Source organism: Phacochoerus africanus, chromosome 14 (genome assembly GCF_016906955.1).
Source record: "Phacochoerus africanus isolate WHEZ1 chromosome 14, ROS_Pafr_v1, whole genome shotgun sequence".
NCBI lineage: Eukaryota > Metazoa > Chordata > Mammalia > Artiodactyla > Suidae > Phacochoerus > Phacochoerus africanus.
In genome coordinates, this window is record NC_062557.1 from 4,807,239 (window position 1) to 4,827,386 (window position 20,148).

At 49.4% G+C, this 20,148-nt stretch overlaps 1 protein-coding gene across 1 annotated transcript in view; it reads left to right on the forward strand.

Annotated features, from left to right (window-relative positions):
* The window catches only part of MXRA7 (matrix remodeling associated 7), a 47,266-nt gene extending 40,363 nt beyond the window's left edge, over nucleotides 1-6,903 (forward strand). The window contains exon 5 of the transcript XR_007131568.1: nucleotides 6,295-6,903. The gene's annotated coding sequence lies outside the window, so the exon portion shown is untranslated. The remainder of the gene's footprint in view (nucleotides 1-6,294) is intronic.
* Nucleotides 6,904-20,148: the final 13,245 nt, after the last annotated feature.

Below are 20,148 nucleotides of genomic sequence, written 5' to 3' on the forward strand. Positions count from 1 at the left end.
TATCCAGAAGCAGAAAAAGGGCCATCTCTTGCTTATGTCCTTAGGAATGGGGGAACCATTTCAGGTGCACCCCCCCATTCTGGGTCCCAATTGGCCAAAATGCCATGTGTCCACACCCTCACCAATCCCTAGCAAGGAGATGGGGCCACCATGTCTGGCTGAGACACCTGGGGCTGGGGCCAGCATCTCCTGAGCACAAAGCCACCCAGAGGAGAGGGTACCTGGGGGACCTCATTGGGGCTCTGCGAGAAAGGGGTGGGAGGGATGGGGACTGGGTGGACAGGACTATTCTGTCACTTAGCGGGGACTTGGATATCAGTGTCTGAAGTGCTAAGCATACCTGCCGCTCCTCCTGGGTGGTGGCTCTGTTGCCCAGATGCTGGGCCTCTGATGCTTCCCAGAAGCACTGCTAGCTTGCTACAGCTGCTGGGTGGCTCTGATTTCTAGATCAATCTCAGCAGTGAGTGATGGCTTGAAACAAGACCTTAATTTCATGCTAGAGAACTGAACCTGAGCAGGAAGGGAATCTAGGTAATGCCAGGGAAAGCTCACCAAATTCAGGAGCCTCGGTGAAAGCCAAAATACTAACGGTAGAAAAAGCAGAACCCCGTCTGCAGCACAACTTCACTTACTTGTTAATTAACTGCTCATTTCACACACTCTGAGGAACCACGCACAAGGGAAAGGAAAAACACGCGCCTGCAGATTTGACCAATCCCTTTCCACAGCCGATATCCCTTCCCCGCGTCTCAGAGGTTTGAGCACCTGCCAATCTACCGAGAGGGCGGAACTCTTGATTGCTATTGGGCACTAACGTCCTCCCATAGCTTCCCCCCGCCCTCCCACCCTCCTCACTCCCAGGAGGGAAGTCCCGGCTGTCGGCTGTCGGTCGCGGCCAACCAACAGTAACTGACAAATGGCTTTGTCCAATAAGGAGCGCGGACTGGCCCGTCCCGCCCACAGGAGGCGTCTCCTCGCTGCTGCCAAGGCCATGGAGGACTGACCGGAGGCTCAGGCTGCGGTCAGGTGCCCCCCAGCCCCCACCTCACCCCCGGGGCTGCGTCGGTGCTCAGCCCCGCCCGGTAGTCGGCTCAAGTCCGGAGAACCGTACCGCACCGAGTTGCCAGCCGCGTCCCCTGCTGGAGTCTTGGTTCCCGCAGCTTAGCAAACAGCAAAACCTGAGCCTCGCGCCGTGCTAGGCCCATGACACAAAGAGGACTCCTAGCCGGTCCCTGCACCCCAGGAGCCCGCCATCTCCACCTTCCCCCAGCACTCCCCGAGGCTGCCCGTAGGCTCCCAGACCCCTGTCCTGCTGCCGGAATCCCACGCGCAGCCCCCACCCTTGTTTTGCACCGCGCCCAAGACGAAATCCAGCAGATCCTTCTGAGCAGGCAACTGCGCGCACCCATGTTCTCACCACGGTGTCTTTGGTATTGGGCTGGCCTTGGCGGAGGTGCCAGGCGCCGAGAGCCTCACTTCTGCTTGCCCTTTCACGCCACGCCGCAGGCACTCAGGCTGAGCTTTCCTGAGGCTGCATTGAGTTAAGGTGGACTCCCACCCGGGCTGAGTGACCAAGTAGTTTCCAGTCCCACTCCCAAATCCACCCCCCGCTGCAGGTCCCACCAGCACCAAAGCTTTGGGCCTGACGGCAGCCTGGGTCCTCTGCAAGTGAAAAAGAGAGCCAGGCTGGGTCGTCAGGTGTCACTGAACTGTTAGGTAACCATGAGTCCGCAATCAGAGTTTTTTGTAAATTTCAGTTTTCCTCACCTCTTCATGTACTCTTTCCTGAGCGCTCCAAAAGGGGACAGGTTTTATTGACAGGCTGTCAGTCATTTAGCTTCTTCAAAGGTTGATCATATTCACCTCGGAACTGTGCTAGGTGGCGTCTTGGGGTCTCTTGTAATCAGCTTCAATGATACTGCAAGCTCAGTTGCAGAAGGAGGCAGCTGGCAAGGGGAATCAAATTAAGAAAATTGTTCCAGGAAGAAAAGGTTTAATGAAGGAAAAGGGAGCAAGAGGGCAAAGCACATAGGATTCAGATTTGAATACCGAGTGGTGTGCGTTGGCACATTGATCCTTTCAGGTATTTACCAAGCATTTATTAAGCCTGTCTTCAAGCAAAACCGCTATGCTAGATGATGTAATACAAAATGACTAGGTGATATGCAAGGCGAGAGGAAGGTTTGTCAACTTTTCTTTTTTTTTTTTGCTTTTTTAGGGCCGCGCTCGTGGCACACGGAAGTTCTCAGACTAGGGGTCAAATCGGAGCTGTAGCTGCCACAGCCACAGCAATGCCAGATTCAAGCCATGTCTGTGACCTACACCACAGCTCATAGCAATGCTGGATCCTTAACTCACTGAGCCAGACCAGGGATCAAACCCTCATCCTCGTGGGTACTAGTCAGGTCCACTACCACTGAGCCACGATGGGAACTCCTCATTAACTTTTTGGAGCCTATGAATGAAAGGTGGAAACAACCCAAACATCTATCCGCTGATGAATGGACCCATAAAATGTGGTAAATCAACTACGTGCCTTGCCAGCATCCTCTTGCGAACCTTCAGTACACCTGTGTGAGGCACATAATGTCCTTTACAGAAGAAAGCAAGATTCAAAAAATATTGAGGATCTAATTTTACAAGAGTAAAGGATCTTAACAGACTTTTCTCCAAAGAAGACATACACGTGGCCATAAGCACACGAAAAGATGCTCAGCAGGCAAATCAAACCCACATGCAAACACCACTTCAAGACCACTGGAATCGCCGTAATAAGAGACAGACAGTAACAAGTGTTATGGCGAGAATGTGGGACAGTTAGAACTGCCCCACACTCTTGATGGGAAGGTACAGTGGTGCAGCTGCTTTGGAAAACAGGGGCGGGTGCTCCAAATATTGAACAAAGAATCACCATGTGGCTCAACAGTTCTACTCCTAGGTATATACCTGAGTGAAATGAACACATGTGCCCACACTAACCCCAAAAAAGAAACGGTAATTATACGACGTGATAGAGGCGTTCGCTAAGGCATGGTGGAGATGACTCTGCAACATATGTGTGTTAAATCAGCCCGCTGTACACCTTAAACATACACAATGTTATATGTCAACCATAACTCAGGAAAGCTGGAGAAAAACAGGAGTGCCCTGGTGGCTCAGTTGGTTAAGGACCTGGTGTTGTCACGGCTGTGGTTGGGGTCATATTTGTGATTTAAGTTCAATCCCTGGCCCGGAAACTTTTGCATGCCTCTAGTGCAGCCAAAAAAAAAAAAAAAAAAGCTGGAGAAAAACAACATGCGTCCACAGAAAAACATGTAAATAAATGTTCCTGGCAATACGATCGGTAACAGCTGAAAGATGGAAACACCTGACACACCCATCGACTGGTGAATATTTTTCAGGAATGAAGAGGAATGAAGGAATGAAGTAGGTATATGCTACAGCCCAGATGAACCTTCAAAACATTATACTAGGTGAAAAAAGCCGGACACGAAAGACCACACGTTGTTTCTTTCCATTTATATGAAATGTCCTGAGTAGGCAAATTTATAGACACAGAAAGGAGATGAGTGGCTGCCGAGGGCTGGAGGTTGGGTGGAGACGGGGGAAGAGGAGGGACGGCTAATGGGTACAGGGCGTTTGGGGAAGGGATGAAAGCACATTCAGAATTGATTGTGGTGATGTGCGCGCACAACTCGGCGAATGTACTAAAAGCCGCTGGATTGTCTGCTTTAAATAGATGAGTGGTCCCTGGTGGCCCAGCAGTTAGGGATCCAGCATTGTCACTGTCCGTGGCTTGGGCTTGATCCTGGGCCCAGGAACTTTCGCACGCCATGGGTGAAGCCAAAAAAACCCCCTTAAATCAATGAATTGTATGTGAATTATACTTCAATAAAGCGGATATAGTTTTGATTCTGGTATCTGTAGTTTTTCTGTGTGTGTGTGTGTGTGTGTGGTCTTCCAGTCAAAACAACAACATGAGAACAGCTGCCTCTTTGGTCTTTGGATATTCTTTGTAAATCTATAACCCTGAGAAAAAACGACATGCCTTGGGTGTGCAATAACACGACTCAGGTTTCTTGTGTGCTTATGGCTGGCTCTGTGATGGGGTGTGATGTGTGGGACACGGTCCTTATGAGGCAAGTGGTGTGTGGCTGGCTGGGCCCCAGGAACCAGCTCTGGAGATGGGCACAGGAGAGGCTCATCCGGGAGCCCCTGGGGTCAACACGGTGGGAGGAAGGGAAGGGGCAGGCCCGGGCCAAGGGAGCAGCGGACACAGTCTCAGCAGAGGCCACGGCAGACCCGCTGGGGAGCTCCGAAGACGAGCTGGCCCTTCAGAACCTGCGGGCTGTGAGGACCAGGCTTTAACACCACCTTGGCCGTCAGTCGTGGGCTGCTGGCTGCCCGGGAAGACGCGCCTTCTGTCCAGTGAGACGGCGCCCCACGGGGGCTGACAGTGGGGGGACAGCCTTCCTCCCCGATGGGGAATCTGGGTGGCACCCCGAGGCTTCCACCATGATGATTAGCTGCGTTTTACAAAGAAGGTGGAGGCCCCGAGAAGCTACGTGCACTGGGCAGGCCAGGGCGTGGGGCGGGAGGCCTTCAAATCTGCTGAGGCTGGTGCAGAGCTGAGGGCTTTTAAGGAAACTGCCTCTGCCCTGAGGAGCCTTGAGAGGCTGGGAGCGAGAAGAGACAGCGGTGCACTGCAGAGGGCTGCTCCCTCCAGGGCTGCTGCACGGCCAGCAGTGGTGGGGCCCTGGAGCACGGACCCCTGGAGGGCCGCCCGCGGGGTGACTTTATCAAGTTAGCTGCAGCACCCTACACCCCCCGAGGCTTTGGACCAGCTGGGAAGTGCCAAGTGGCTAAAGAACCACCTGCTGAGAGATGTAACAGGAAGCTAGCATGAGACTCCCATCACCCCATTTTCCACAAATAATCTAGATATCAGTCAGCAAAAATGGGGCAAAACAAAGGAAATTATTTCTACGAATGTTGGAATTACTGTTTTTACGTACAAGCAGTTACTGGCCGAAGCTCATCCTGGTAATAGAAACCAATTCCAGGTAGATTTAAGAGGAAGAGGAATGTATTACAAGGAAATTGGGGAGTTCCTGCTATGGCGCAACAGAATCGGCGGCATCTTGGGAGTGCTGGGACACAGGTTCGATCCCCGGCCCAGGGCAGTGGGTTAAGGATCTCATGTTGCCTCCGCTGCAGCTTAGGTTGCAACTGCGGCTTGGATATGATCCCTGGCCCAGGAACTCCATATGCCTTGGGGCAGCCAAAAAAGAAAAAAAAGGGGAACTTGGAGCTTGGGCCGCCAGGAGGGCTGGAGAACCCGAGCTGGCACAAGAGGACATCAATCCTCGGGGACCCAACCTCGCTGCTGGCCTCTGACACCCTCCGCCCAGGGCCCTCTGTCAGCACCTGCCAGCTCCCCCCGGAACCCCGCTGTGTTCAGACACCTCTCCAGGCACCTCCCACAGTCTCCTCTCTTGGGACTCGGCCTTAGGGCATCTGGAGGTGCAGGGCAACTCTCACCCCCGGGATGCAGGCATCCTGGATAAATGCCCAGGCTGCCATCCTGGCAGCTGGTCCTGCATGGCTCCCCAGGAAATGGGAGCCCAGATGCCCAGAGGAACCAGCTCAACGCTGCTCCCTTCCCCGGCTTGTCCTCCTTCCCTGTCTCAGCGTCTCACACGCGACTCCTTCACTCCTGCTTCCAGGGGACCCGCCCCAGGTCAACTCCATCCAAGCCCTGTCTCAGGCCCTGCTTTCTGGGGAACACACACTGAGACCCACACATATGTTCAAAGCACCCCCCAAAAGGCCTGGCTAGAACCACATCCACAACAGTGCTTGTGGGAAGAAAGGAAAAGAATGGAATTAGGAAGGGGGAGCAAGAGAATTTCCACCTAAACGGCTCTCAGGTTGGTTGGTTTGTATAAAATACACATAGGAGTTCCCGTCCTGGCTCAGCGGTTAATGAGCCCGAGTAGTATCCACGAGGACGTGGGTTTGACCCATGGCCTCGCTCAGGGGGTTAAGAATCTGGCGTTGCCATGAGCTGTGGTGTAGGTCACAGACATGGCTCAGGTCTGGCATTGCTGTGGCGGTGGCGGTGGCGTAGGCCAGCGGCTATAGCTCCAATTCAACCCCTAGCCTGGGAAACACCATATGCTACGGGTGCAGCCCTAAAAAAAAAAAAAAAAAAAAAGATAAAATACACATATAGCTGGAGCCAAATGAAAAACAGAGACATTTTATTGCTGTCGTCTTTTTGTTTGTTTCTAGCCCAGCTGGCGACAGATGGACGTTCCCAGTCAAGGAACCCAAGCACCCAGCTGCTGCTGCAGTGGCAGTGCTGGATCCTCCACCTGTGGTGCCACAAGAGAACTTTCAACTGGGGACACTTTGAAATGTTGGGCATTACCATCTACCAGCCCATAGGATGGCTATTATCAAAAAGAAAACAAAACAAACACACACACCAAAAAACAAAACAAAACAAAACACCCACCCTAGAAAAGAACAGGTGTCGATGAGAAGTGGCGGAATTGGAACAGTCGTGCACCCCGTACAGACCCTGTGGAAAACAGGACGGCGGTTCCACAACGAAGAAACAGAGACTCCCCACATGACCCAGCAAGCAATCCCACCTCTGGGTATACACCCCAAAGAGCTGAAAGCGGGGACTTGAATGCGTATTCGCACAAGTTCACAGCAGCATTACTCAGAACGCTAAAAGGCAGGAACCACCCTAATGCCATCTACACATGAAGGGATGAACAGACGTGGCTATCATACAATGGGATAGTGGCCCTCGAAAAGAAAGAAATTCGGAGACCTGCCGAGGCCAGCTCAGCAGGATGGGGCCGAAGAACAGGTGCTGTGGAACTTAAGGAAAGAGGTTAACATAAAACAAGACACTGAGACATTTATCTTAAGTAAAGGTGGGAACGGGGGACTCAAGGTCTCCCGTCTCAAGAAACCACACCGCTTCCATTGTGCTCTTCGGATGAGATCAAGTGAGGAGGGGCTGTGGGTGGAGGAGATAGGGTTTGTCTACTATTTCAGAAGTTCTTTTACTATTTTAAAAGCCACTTAGCTGGTGAAAGGTTAAGCTCTTGCTCTGACCTTTAGGCACATACTAGTTCTTAAGCTTGAGTCATTCACCAGCACTGCGACTGCTTTTCAAGCAGGAAGATGGGATAAAGCAAAGAAGGACAAGATGGAGTTTTCAGCAAAGAGGCTCAGAAAATATCGTAGAAACATGTCTCGACGAGAGACCTGCTACAAGGCCGAGGGCGTTACGTTCAGAGAAGTGAGCCAGATACAAAGGGACGCCGACTGCATGCCTCAGGTCCACGAGGTCCCTAGAGGGGACAACTTCACAGACACAGGAAGTAGGGTGGTGGGTGCCAGGGGCTGGGACCAGGGGGAGGGAGTCAGTGTTTCATGGGCACAAAGTTTCAGTTTGGGAAGACGGAGAAATGCTAGAGATGAATGGAGATGACGGCTGCACAACACCGTGAGGATGCTTAACGCCACCTAACTTGGGTAACGCACTCATTCACAACACATAATTCACTCTCGTACTATGAATGACAACATGCTTACAACCGTCAACTTTTTCTTTTTTTGTCCTTTTGTCTTTTTAGGGCCACACCCGCAGCATATGGAGGTTCCAGCCAGGCTAGGGGTCGAATCGGAGCTGTAGCCGCCGGCCGACGCCGCAGCCACAGCCACAGCCACAGCCACAGCCACACCAGAACTGAGCCACGTCTGTGACCTACACCACAGCTCGCTGCCATGCCGGATCTTAAGCCACCGAGCAAGGCCAGGGGTCGAACGCACGTCCCCATGGGTGCAAGTTGGATTCATTAACCACGGTGGGAATGCCCCTAAAATGGTCAATTTTATATTATGCATTTTACCAAAATAAAAGAAATACACAAATTCCTGGCAGTGTGTATCTGGATGTATTATTCTCTGTCTTCTTAAATTTATTTTATTTTATTTTTATTTTTATTATTTTTGTCTTTTTGCCATTTCTCGGGCTGCTCCCGCGGCATATGGAGGTTCCCAGGCTAGGGGTCCAATCGGAGCTATAGCTGCCGGCCCACACCACAGCCACAGCAACGCAGGATCGGAGCCGCGTCTGCGACCCACACCATAGCTCACAGCAATGCCAAATCCTTGACCCACTGAATGAGGCCAGGGATCGAACCTGCGTCCTCAGGGATACTAGTCGGGTTTGTTAACCACTGAGCCACAATAGGAACTCTAATTCTGTGAGCTTCTAACGTGACTGGTCTTTGATAGTTTGCTTGCCTTCTGGCCGAACAGGAAGTCCCAAATTCATCAACGCTTCTCCTAGTCCCTATCCTAACTGGCCAGTTCTCCCGAGATCCCTGGTCTCTTTCAGTGGGAAATGGCACTTACTCTGATGACACTGCTGTTGATGGAGATGAGATGCGAGTGGGGACAGTGGGGGCTGTGCAGCCCCCAGCTGGTGCAGGGCTGGCTCCCTGACTGCGCCCCAGACCCTTCGTCGGGGGGCACAGCAGTGTCGGGCTGGCCTTTGTGGGTTCCGACTAGGAAAATCGGGGGGACAAATGGCCCTTGTCCCCTGGGATGGTCTGGGTCTGGTCCCCCAGTATAATCCCCGAGTTGTTTTTCGTTTTATGGCTTGGGAGGCTTATCTGTAATGTCTTATCTGATGGTATTGAGTCACTGTAGTCACTGGAGAGGCAAACACAGAGCCGGGGCATCAGGAGGCTGTCACGGAAGTGTCAGAACACCTGTATAAACGGACGGTGATTGAGCAAAACAGAACTCCAGCCGTAAACACACACGGTGCCACAGAGGACGCGCTTTGTCCCAGGCATCCCGCACGCCCGTGCATCTCCGGAGGCAACTGTTCTTGGCAGAGCCCTTCCTGCTATGGTTAGAAGGCTCCTGATTTATGTGGACAGGCTGCTCTCACGGCCAGCGACTCTTTCTCTCGTTCTCACAAATGATCTAAAAGAATAAACTTCCTCAAGGCAAATACCATCTATCACTAGCATGTGAGATCTAAAATATGGCACAAGTGAACCTATTTACAAAACAGAAACAGACTCGCAGACATCGGAACAGACTCGTGGTTGCCAAGGGGGAGGGGAGGGGAGGGGAGGCAGATGGAGTGGGAGTTTGGGCTTCTAGGTGGAACTGCGACATTGAGAATGGATAAGCAACAGGGTTCTCCCGTACAGCACAGGGAACTCTACCCAATCTCTTGGGACAGAACATGACTGAAGAGAGTATGAGAAAAGGAATATATGTGTGTGTGTGTGACTGAGTCACTACGCTGTACAGCAGAAACTGGCACAGCACTGCAAATCAACTAGCAAAAAAGAACCAAAGACTAAACTTCTTTCTTTTGGCTAATTGTAAACATTTATTTTATATTTTTTGTACTCAAACATAATGATTTTTATTTTTTCCATTCTAGCTGCTTTACAGTGTTCTGTTAATTTTCTCCAGTGCAGCAGGTGGCCCAGTCACACACATATACACTTTCTTTCTTCTCACTTTATCCTCCATCATGCTCCCTCGCAAATGACTAGATATAGCTCCCAGGGCTACACAGCAGGATCGTGTTGCTTGTCCACACCGAAGGCAGTAGTTTGCATCTCTTAACCCCAAATTCCCAGTCCATCCCACTCCCTCCCCCAAGAATAAACTTCTTAAGTGATGTGTGATCCTGGGTCCTGGGTTCCTACCATTCTCTGTGCCAGGGGCCGCAGCTTCTGAAGCGGAAGGACAAGAGGAGGCTGCCCACCCTAGTGATGCCAGGGGATCTGCACAGTGGGCGTCTACATTTGCCAGATGGAAGGGCAGCAGAAAATGCTCCAGTGCCATCCCAGGACAGAAGTCCAAGTATCCGAGAGAAGGAGGTAGGTGGCATCACAGGACAGCGCTGGAGGGAAACTGGTCCAGGCAAGAATCTAAGGGCAGGCACTTCACTGAGCCTCAAATCAATTCTCTATTGTGAAAGTTCCCGTCATGGCTCAGAGGTAACAACCCCTAGTATCCACGAGGACGCGGGTTCAATCCCGACCCCACTCAGGGGGTTAAGAATCTGGCATTGCTGTGAGCTGGGGTGTGGGTCACAGACACGGCTCGGATCCTGTGTGGCTGTGGCTGTGGCTGGCAGCTGCAGCTCCGATTCAACCCCTAGCCTGGGAACTTCCCTATGTGGCAGGTGTGGCACCCCTCCCACCTCAAAAAATTCTCTATTGTCTAAGCATTGCTTCTCACCATTCTGTGCCAATTGCCTTTTCTGTCCCTTAGGAGTGTCTTAGACAGGTTTAGTCACTCTCAGCTGCTAAAATTCAGGCCAGATCTGTTTACAACTCCACATCTGACCCTGGCTGCTGGGAGATGAAACAGGGTGGGTGAGGCCTGGTTCTGTGACCCCTCCCACCCCCTCTCCTTTCATGGCCGAATTTCCTAGCTGGTGTGGAGTGCCCACAGACATGGTTGAGGTGAGGAGTTCCCACTGTGGTGCAGCGGAAACGAATCCAACTAGTATCCATGAGGACGCGGGTCCGATCCCTGGCCTTGCTCAGTGGATTGGGGATCTGGCTTTGAGGTGGGCTCTGGTGTAGGTCACAGACTCGGCTCAGATCCCACATTGCTGTGGCTGTGGTGTAGGCTGGCGGCTACAGCTCCGATTGGACTCCTAGTCTGGGAACCTCCATATGCCATGAATGCAGCCCTAAAAAGAAAAAAAAAAAAAATAGTGAGCCGTGGAACATCGGATACTTGCAGGGGAGCTGGGGCCTTTGTCTTTTTGTCTTTTTTTTTTGTCTTTTTGTCTTTTTAGGGCCACACCTATAGCATTCGGAGGTTCCCAGGCTAGGGATCCAATTGGAGCTGTAGCCACCAGCCTACACCACAGCCGTAGCAACTCGGGATCTGAGCCACATCTTTGATCTACACCACAGCTCACGGCAATGCTGGATCCTGAACCCAGTAAGAGAGGCCTGTGATCGAACCCAAGTCCTCATGGGTACTGGTCGGGTTTGTTAACCACTGAGCGAAGCTGGGACCTTTGAAGGCGTCTGGTCAACCAGCTTATGTTTCAGATGATGACACCAAGATTCACTGGAGCCCTGTGGCCGCACAGGGCAGTGGTGCAGGTACCCAGACTTCCTGAGTTCGAATCCTGACTGTGCTACTTCCTAGCTGAGTGATCTTGGGCAAATTACTGGGAGCCTCATTTTCTTTGTCTGTAAAATGGGGATCTTAACTACCAGCTTCACTGGGTCGTATACAAGGAAAATCAAAATGAAGCTGGTATCGCTAAGAGAGCACTCCAAAACAGGGGGCACGGAGGAAGGGTGACTTCACACATCAGCCCCGTTGGAGTCTGAACCTTGACCCCTTTGTGCCTTTTTTTTTTTTTTTTGGCCGAGTCCGGGGCTTGTGAAATTTCCCAGGCTGGGGATTGAACCCACGCCACAGCAGTGGTAACACCACCAGATCCTTAACCCGCTGCACCACAAGGGAATTCCGACCATGTCTTGTCTTAAATTAGATGTCTGCCCAGTGTTCCAGACTGAAGATTTTTTTTTTCCTCTTTTTCTTTTTTGGCTGCCTTATGGCCTGTGGAGTTCCCCGGCCAGGGATCAGATCTGAGTCACCTATGTGAGCTAAGCCATAGCTGCAGCGACCCCGGATCCTTAATCTGTCCCAGGGCTCCTAAGACGCCACTGATCCCACTGCACCACAGCAGGAACTCCTCACTCACTCACTGGATCCTTACCTGAAAATCACTCGGGACAGCCAGTCCCTTAAGGACAAACATTTCCTCCAACAACCTTGTGGCTTTTGCCTTTTCAAGGCCTATTGACTCTCATCCCCAGAACACTCTTCGGTTTTAACCAAATATGTGTCTCTCGAGTTGCAGTTCTTAAAACCCCAGATAAGGCTCTTTGTTCTTTACTGACTACAAACAACAGTTGTTCTGAGGAATAAAATAATCTATGTAAAGGAGCTGGCCTGGGATTTCTTCCAGACTGGCTCTACCTCGTCAAAGGCTTCCTTTAAGATGTGGGACTGGGAGGGGCCATAAAAAGTACTGCGTGTTCCCAGAAGTCCCTTTCCCAGCAGTCTCAAGAGTTTGCAGCAAGAGAATTTAAAGTTCCTGCAGCAACAAGTGCAACTGTAACACACCAACAATGGACCAGGGATCAGTCCTGCAGGGGCAGCTGGAAATGTTTACTACAGCATGGTTCCAACTAGGAGTTTCTGCTAGAGGTCCTGCCTGGAGGTGCTACCACCTGCTACTTGGAGCATAGAAATAGGGCTGCCTTTTGGAATAAATGTTGCTATTGTTACTGCCGTAAAATTGCCATCAGGCACTTAAAACACTCTGAAGACACCAGTAGTTGATGGAATAATAATAGGTGTCTCTGTCCCTTCTTGCTATTCACGCAGAGGGACCCTTCTGCACCCAGGCTGATGACACAGGCAGTTCATTTGGGGTAAACGGATAACGCACCTGTGTCTTATAACCTGGAGGATATGCTGCTGACCATCCTTTCTGAGAAGATTCGGAAAATTAAAATTTACTGAGTGTTCCTGTTCAAGTTAGCAATTTTAAAGGATTGTGGCTCATACCTGGCAGTTTGCTTGAGAGCCTCTGACACGCAGATGTGAAGAGAGCTGAAGTCCTCACTGTGCGTCATTTATGGTCAAGGATACAGACATGGCAATGGATACGTAACCACCTGAGCTTTGGATCGTTTCCGCTGTCTTTAAGTTTCAAACTTCACGTGTTCATGCAAATTTTAATTTCACAGCAAAAGCCAAAAATTGAATTTTTTCATCTAGACTTTATGCGCAAACACACCAAAGAGGGGTTTTTTTTTAGTTTCTTTTTGGGTTTTTTGCTTTTTAGTGCCACACCTGCAGTACACAGAGGTTCCCAGGGGTCGAATCGGAGCTGCAGCCAGATCTGAGCTTCATCTGTGGCCTACAGCACAGCTCACGGCAACGCCAGATCCTTAACCCACTGAGTGAGGCCAGGAATCGAACCCACACATCCTCATGGAAACTAGTCGGGCTCTTAATCCACTGAGCCACAACGGGAACTGCTCCACACCCAAGAGTTTTAACTATTGTTGACAAAATTTAATCCATCTAAGAAGGAACTGGAAATTTTTATTTGAGCCAAAATTGAGGATTACAACCTGGGATGAGATCTCAGAAATCTCTGAGAACCGTTCCACCCATTAGAAATCAAGGCACATAAAACAGAGACAAACTCACAACCAATCTCAGGGTTACCACAGGGGAAACTGGGGCGGGGGGGGGGGGGGCGCGCAGGAATTGGGAGGGCGGGAATAGCACAGGCACACCGCCGTCTCAAACAGACAACTACCAAGAACGTACTGTGTAACACAGGGAAACCTACTCAATGGTTTGTAAGAACCTATGTGGGAAAAAAGAATGGTCTAAAATATATAAATATGTACGTTAAAAACTGGCTCAGAGTTCCTGTCGTGGCACAGCAGAAATGAATCCGACTAGGAACCATGAGGTCGCAGGTTCAATCCCCGGCCGCACTCAGTGGATTAAGGATCTGGTGTTGCCGTGAGCTGGAGGTAGGTCATAGACACAGCTCGGATCCTGCGTTGCTGTAGCTGTGGTGTTGGCGGGCAGCTGTAGCTCTAATTCGACCCCTAGCCTGGGAACCTCCATGTGCCATGGGTGTGGCCCTAAAAAGCAAAAAAAAAAAAAAAACACACACAAAACAAAAACTGGTTCACTTTGCTGTATACCTGAAACTAATACAAAATTGTAAGTCAACTATACTCCAATAAAGTTTAAAAAAAAAAAAGAAATCAAGGCACAGTTGTAGAGAAGGCTTTTAAGACAGATGACATCTTACTGACAATTTACAAAATCCAGATCTAAGTGTCATCCTGGTGGGTCATGTGACCCCTTACAAGATCAAGAAGGAATGTTATCTTAGGAATGTTTTCTTAAGGAACTGTCTTAGTGTTTTTGTTTGTTTGGGAGGTTTGGAGGGGTTGTTGGTTGTTTTTTTTTTTTTTTTAAGCCATCCCCAAATAAGTTCCTGGGCCAGGGATTGAACCCACACCACAGCAGTGACAATGCCGGATCCTTAACCACAAGGCCCCTAGGGACTCCAGGAGTTGTCTTGTTGATGCCAGGAGAATGCAGCTCTCTCTGGCTGAGCAGGTGTTTCTGCTGGTGGGGAACGTTTGGTTCATGAATAACACAGATACGAAAGGCACAGTGAGGAGAGAGAGGAGGCCAAAGGGCAGAGAAGAAATTATATGGAAACTTTTCTTGTCTAAACATAAAACATGAATTTTATTTCAAACTATGAACTGCAGAACCCAACACTTGTAATAGTGAAAACTGAAAATAAAGGAAAAGCATCCCTTTCTGTGTTATGCATTCCTTTAACAGTCTCTTTCAGCACGAGCTTTAAAACAGGAATCCTCGGAGTTCCCGTCGTAGCTCAGTGGAAACGAATCCGACTAGGAACCATGAGGTTGTGGGTTCAATCCCTGGCCTCCCTCAGTGGGTTAAGGACCCAGTGTTGCCGTGAACTATGGTGTAGGTCACAGACATGGCTCCGGATCTGGCATGGCTTTGGCTGTGGCCACCAGCCGTAGCTCTGATTAGACCCCTAGCCTGGGAACCTCCATATGCTGCGAGTGCAGCCCTAAAAAGTGAAAAAAACACAAAACACACCCAAGCACAAAACCATTATTTATTTATTTATTTTTGCTACACCCACGGCATGTGGAAGTTCCGGGGCCAGGGACTGAACCCACACCACAGCAGGGACAATGCCAGATCCTTAACCTGCTGCAGTACAAGAGGGCTCTGAAACCACTGTCTTTTTTGAGGGTAAAGGTTCTAAATTCAGCATTCAGGGAGGGAGTGATTGTAAAGAAGATCTGAATTCACAACAGAGCTCAAGGAAACGCTGACTATTATTATTATTATTATTATTATTATTGCTTTTTAGAGATGCACCCGTGGCATGTGGAGGTTCCCAGGCTAGGGGTCTAATCGGAGATACAGCTACCAGCCTACACCACAGCTCACGGCAACGCCAGATCCTTGACCCACTGAGCAAGGCCAGGGATCGAACCCGAAACCTCACGGTTCCTAGTCAGATTCGTTTCCGCTGCACCACGATGGGAACTCCCTGACGAATATTATTTCCTGTAAGACTCCGCACTTACAGGGGTGTTAAGATTAGTCACTGGAGTTGGTGAGAAGCGAGGAAAGGAAGATTGGGAGGGCCAGACAAAGGAAGAAAGACGCCAAAGACAAGCGAACAGGGGAACAGAAGGCTGGAGCAGAGTGTCACAGAAAGGGCAGAATTGGACGGAGAAACTGCAGATGGAACGCTGGGGAGAACCGAAAGGGAAAATGAAATATCTGACATTGTCCAAAGGAGCAGAAGGCAACTGGAGAAAGGAAAGCATCGGCCCAGCCAACACGCAGATCTCAAAGTTCCCCTTATGAGAATGTGAAGAAGGAGACGCTGAAGGAAAGGGTCCATTTGCCCTCAGGGAGGCATCAAGAGCGAAGCAAATCTGGGAAGGTGAAAAGAAGGCTAACTGTGACTCAGACCCAGGGCCCAACTTGCTATGTTCCAGAAGGTGAGCTCTCTGGGGGCAGGTGTGGAAATGTAGAAGGCTTTCCATAAACACCTGCTGAGTTTTTCAAGAGCAAAGTATCTCTAAGGCCAATTTGTATGGAAGTGTGTCTCAATGGGCCCTTAGGTTCACAGGGGAACAATTTATAAGAAAATGAATACAACCATCAGTATCTGAAGGGTGACATCAGTAATTAAGCTGAAGAAATTAACTAGAGATTATTCATACACACACACACACACACATACATATATTTGTCTTTTTAGGACTGCGGCTGCCTGAGGTTCCCAGGCTAGGAGGTGAATAGGAACTGTGGCTGCTGGCCTAGACCACAGCAACGCAGGATCTGAGCCGAGTCTGCAACCTACACCACAGCTCACGGCAATGCAAGATCCTTAACCCACTGAGCGAGGCCAGGGATTGAACCTTCGTCCTCATGGATGCTATCGGATTGTTTCTTCTGAGCCACAACATGAACTCCAGATTATTCATATATTTGACAAATGAACAGCAGGATTCTGAATTGTAAAGGGAAAGAAAACCTCCCTGGGCAATAGAAATAAAAGCAAAAATAAACAAATGGAACCTAATCAAACTTACAAGAGTTTACACAACAAAGGATATAAAATAAACAAAACCTTCAAGACAACCTACAGAATGGGAGAAAATATTTGCAAACAACGCAGCCAACAAAGGCTTAATCTCCAAATATATATATCGCCAAATGTATATTTTTATTTTATTTTTTGTCTTTTTGCCTTTTTTAGGGCCGCTCCCACGGCATATGGAGTTCCCAGGCTAGGGGTCGAATTGGAGCTGTTGCCACCAGCCTACGCCAGAGCCACAGCAACGCGGGATCTGAGCTGCGTCTGTGACCTACACCACAGCTCATGGCAACACGGGATCCTTAGCCCACTGGGCAAGGGCAGGGACCGAACCCTCAACCTCATGGTTCCTAGTTGGATTCATTAACCACTGCGCCACGACGGGAACTCCTCCAAATATATATGATATAAATATACAAACGGGTCATGCAGCTCAACGTAAAAACAAACAACGCAATCTAAAAATGGGCAAAAGACCTAAATAATCGTTTCTCCAAAGAAGACATGTGGATGGCCAAGAGGCACATGAAAAGATGCTCAGCATCATGCGTTATTAGAGAAAGGCAAGTCAAAACTACAGGGAGGTACCACCTGACACCAGTCAGAGACAGCATCATCAAAAAGTCCACAAATAACAAGAGCTGGAGAAGGTGTGGAGAAAAGGGAGCCCTCCTACACTGTTGGTGGGAATGTAAATTAGTGCAGCCACTATGGAAAACGAAAAATAGAATTACCATATGATCCTGCAATCCCACTCCAGGGCATATAGCTGGACAAAACTATAATTCAAAAAGATACATGCACCCGTGTGTTCACAGTAGCCCTGTTCACAATAGCCAAGACATGGAAACAGCCTAATTGTCCATCAACAGATGAATGGATTAAGAAGATATGGTACATAGACACAATGGAGTACCACTCAGCCGTAAAAAAGAATGAAATAGGAGTTCCTGTCATGGCGCAGTGGTTAACGAATCCTATAGGAACCATGAGGTTGAGGGTTCGGTCCCTGCCCTTGCTCAGTGGGTTAAGGATCCGGCGTTACCGTGAGCTGTGGTGTAGGTCGCAGACGCGGCTCGGATCCTGTGTTGCTGTGGCTCTGTCGTAGGCTGGTGGCTACAGCTCCGATTCGACCCCTAGCCTGGGAACCTCCATGTGCCGCGGGAGCAGCCCAAGAAATTGCAAAAAAAAAAAAAGCCAAAAAAAAAAGAATGAAATAATGCAATTTGCAGCAACATGGGTGGACCTAGAGAGAGATGATCATATTAAGTGAAGCAAGTCAGATAAAGACAAATCCCATATGCCGTCACATATGTGGAATCTAAAACACGGCACAAATGGACGGATCTACAGAAGAGAGACAGACTCAGCGACACAGGGAACAGACTTGCGGTTGCCAAGTGGGGGAGGGAGCGGGAGAGACTGGGCGTTTGGGGTTAGTGGATGCAAACTATTCCATTTAGAATGGACAAGCAATGAGGTCCTGCTGTGCAGCACAGGGAACTCTCTTCAATTTCCTGGGATAGACCATGATGGAAAAGCACATAAAAAAGAATGTTTACCCTTATGTGTCACTGACTCCCTGCGCTGCACAGCAGAAATTGGCACAACTTTGTAACAACGAGACTTTTAAATTAAAAAAAAAAAAACCAACAACACAGTGAAACAACAGTGTAAAAAATATTTAAGGAAAAGTCTGTGCTGAGATTAGAAAGTATAGTGCTGATATTTGGGGAATTTTTTAGTTTTATAAGCAGTATTTGATGCTCAGAGACCCCCTAGTCCAGGAGTTCCCTGGCGACCTGGTGATTAAGGACATGGCGTTGTCCCCGCTGTGGCTCAGGTTCCATCCCTGGCCCAGGAGCTTCTGCAGGCCTAGAGCAGGACCTAAGTAAATAAATAAATAAAAAGACTCCCGGTCCTTATAACGACATCAAACCTGAGTTAACCGGATATTTATGAACCCTCATTCGCTGAAGTTTTTGTTTTATTCAGATTCCCCCCCCCTTCTGTCTCTAGCACAATAAATTTCTGATGTCTTATACCATAATCTGCTTAAAATTTTCTTTTTTTTTTTTTTTGTCTTTTTAGGGCCACACCCGTGGCACATCGAGGTTCCCAGGCTAGGGATCGAATCAGAGCTGCAGCTGCCGGCCTGCGCCACAGCCACAGCCACAGCCACGCCAGGTCCGAGCCGCCTCTGGGGCCTTCGCAACAAACCATGGTGACGTCAGATCCTTACCCCACTGAGCGCGGCCAGGGACCTAACCTGCATCCTAGTCAGATTCTTAACCTACTGAGCCACAGTGGGAACCCCCAGACACTCTGTTATTAAAGAAATGTGATCTGTAAGTTCTGGATGCAGAATGTTTTGAAGTATTGCCGTTAGTTTAAATGATCATTGGCACACAATTAAGACCTTATTAAAATGCGTTGTTATAGCATTAAAAATAGGTCAAATATATAAGTGCTTAGCATAGCCTGTGTGCTTGTAAACTCTTATTATCATAACCATTAATGAATGATTTGCTCAAATTTATACAGCTGGGTAGTGGCAGTGAGGCAGCAGACTAACTCGGGGAGTCAGGGTAGGAGCAAGGGCTTGGTGCCGTCTTCGATGTGGCCATTGACGAGCTTGTGTGGCTCAAGGGCTCCAGGGAGTGACATCCCCACGGGCCTTGTTGACTCTAGGACGTGGACCTGCGCCCAGAAGGACATTAGCCTCTAATCCACTCCTCAACTGATAGACAAGGAATGAGAGGAATGGGGATTCAGTTTACGGGACGAGAAGGGCAAAGAAGCTACGAGACTTCTGGGACGTTTCTGCCCCTAAGACCCCTATGGGACAAGGACTGATGTAGGTCACTGAGCAGGGCCAATGGGAGAAGACCACATCTCTCTGGACCCCACGTTGGTAACCCCCATCTTTAAGGGATAAAAACCCCTATAGGACAATAGAGAAAGGGGGGCTCTTCTTCTACCTCCCAGTCTGTCCTGGGAGCTGTTTGTTTTCCTGCTTGCTGCCTGTGCGTTCTTGAAGTTCGTTCTTCAGCTGCATGAACAAGAGCCCCGATTGCGGCATCAGCAGGATGTAATGAGGGAGAAGGGGAAGCAGGTGAAATTCTGCATCGCTGGCAGCAGGACCCTGCTTCCTGTGGAAACTACTGATGCCCAGTTAGAGCCAGGAGCTTCAGAAAAACAGCTTTGCCAACCTGAGATGGGGCAGGGCCTCCTAAGAATCAAAGGACATTCATTTCCAAAGAGCCCTGAGGGTCATTCTTATTACATGATCTGACAAAGAGCTGCCTTTACTGGTGGCAACGGTGCTTTTAGGGGATAGAGGTTCCCATTGTAAAGCACCCACACAGGACATAGAATTAAATGCGCAGTTCTGAGAGCCAAGGTCAGCCTGAAACTTAAAAACACAGCACAGCTAATCTTCCTTTCGATGCAGAGAAAAGATCCATTAACTTCCTGTTTCCGAAAGGCCTGCTGGTTGGAGACAGAGGCAGGGCTCTACAGCAACCACCACCAGCAGCAAATGGCCAAAAGCCAGCAAGAGCAACTGCTACAGCCCGGGGGTGCTTGATTTTGGGGGAGCAGGTGGATCTCCATGGGGAAGAATGAGCTTCTGGCCTGGAAGGCAGAGCAAAAGCATTCAGAGCACTGCTGATGTTAATTCTATGCAGGAGTTAACGCCACAAGCATGAAAGAAACTGTATGGGATTAATTTGCTTCTTTTCTGAGACTTGTTTGTTTCCATGGAGTAGGCTACTGGCAAGCAGTTACATAAGGGATGATGCAGCACAAAGGACCCTGTGGAAAAGCAGGAAAAAACCCTC